Consider the following 1,606-nt stretch of genomic DNA (forward strand, 5'->3'; position numbering starts at 1 on the left):
TTCCTTAAATAGTTCTTACACAAATTACCTACCAACAGAAAAGGTGGTAAAGAGAGGGAAAAGCCAATACAGACAGTCCCTTTTGAAGTGTGATTTTGCCTTTGTCCAAAAACATCACCCCAAACTTAGGGTAATTTTTTGGTTAAGAGCTATTTTTCCTCTTAAAAGGGGCTCCTGGGTGGCTCAGTCGGTTAAGCGTCGGACTTCAGCTCAGGTCATGATCTCACAGCTTGTGAGTTCGAGCCCCACCACGGGCTCTGTGCTGACAGCTCGGAGCCTGGAGTCTACTTCAGATTCTGTGTCTCCCTGTCTCTCTGCCCCTAACCCACTCTCATTCTGTCTCTGTCTCTTTCAAAAATAAACATTTTTTAAAAAAGGATAAAACTTGCTGTATTCTTTCCTAATTAGAAAAAACAGTCTTATCCATAAAATTTAGAAACACATAAAACATAGAAAATAAAAATCACCTATAATTTCACCACCCTGAAAAAAAATTTTTAAGCAACTAGAATCATGCTGAATGTAGAGTTTTTTAAATAATTTTTTAATGTTTATTTATTCTTGAGAGAAAGAGAGAGAGAGAAACAGAATATGAGTGGGGGAGGGGAAGAGAGCAAGGGAGACACCGAATTTGAAGCAAGCTCCAGGCAATGAGCTGTCAGCACAGACCCAACGCGGGGCTCGAACTCACAAAGATCATGACCTGAGTCGAAATTGGACGTTTAACCAACCGAGCCACCCAGGTGCCCATGAATGTGGAGTTATATCTTGCTATTCTTCATATAGCATATCATGAGCTTTATTGTATGTCATGAAAAATGCTTCACAAACATGTCATTTAGCTAATGTCTAGTATATGAATACACCATAGTTTGTATAACATTTTCCTGTTTTAGGGAGATGTTTTAATGAACCAAATTTTTCAGTCTCACAAATAATGTAATGGTGAACATCACATAAATAAATCTTTACTCACATTTTCTATTATTTTATTGAAATATATTATTAAATATGAAATTATTAGGAAAAGGGTTATGAACATCTTTAAGGTCTTTTCACTAAGAACCCTTTTCAGAAGTTTTCTCTATTCTTGTTTATATTCCCAGATGCACTTTGTTTAAAATTTTCACATTATAGAAAAAGTTATAGGGATAGCATCAAAACTATAAATTCAAATGGGAAGAACTGACATTTTTACAATTTTCAGAAACTTGTTATGTGTATCCATTTATTGAAATATTTTATATCTCAATAAACTTTTGAAGCTTTTTTCATATTGTTCCCACACATTCTTGTATTTAAATTTTTTTGTTGCTATTATAAATACAATATTCTTGTCATTGTATTGTTTACTACACTTGATCTTAGCCAAAAGGCCGAGAAGCGATTGTCATTGTATTGTTTAATCAGAGATTGGTGGGATAGAAAAAATAGTTACTAATTTTAGAAATATTTATCTTCTAACCAATTTATTTAACTATCTTGTTATTTATAACAAGCTTATAGTTGGTGCATTTGTGTGTGTGTGTGTGTGTGTGTGAGAGAGAGAGAGAGAGAGAGAGAGACAGAGAGACAGAGAGAGAGAGAGAGAGAGAGAGAGAGAGAG

The 1,606-nt window shown here is 34.6% G+C and overlaps 1 pseudogene; it reads right to left on the reverse strand.

Moving 5' to 3' along the window:
* Positions 1 to 1,300: 1,300 nt before the first annotated feature.
* LOC128777166 (U2 spliceosomal RNA) lies at positions 1,301 to 1,388 on the reverse strand (annotated as a pseudogene).
* Positions 1,389 to 1,606: the final 218 nt, after the last annotated feature.

The sequence above is a fragment of the Panthera pardus genome, unplaced genomic scaffold, assembly GCF_024362965.1.
Source record: "Panthera pardus isolate Hobbes unplaced genomic scaffold, ASM2436296v1 HiC_scaffold_15, whole genome shotgun sequence".
In the NCBI taxonomy this organism is placed as follows: Eukaryota; Metazoa; Chordata; class Mammalia; order Carnivora; family Felidae; genus Panthera; species Panthera pardus.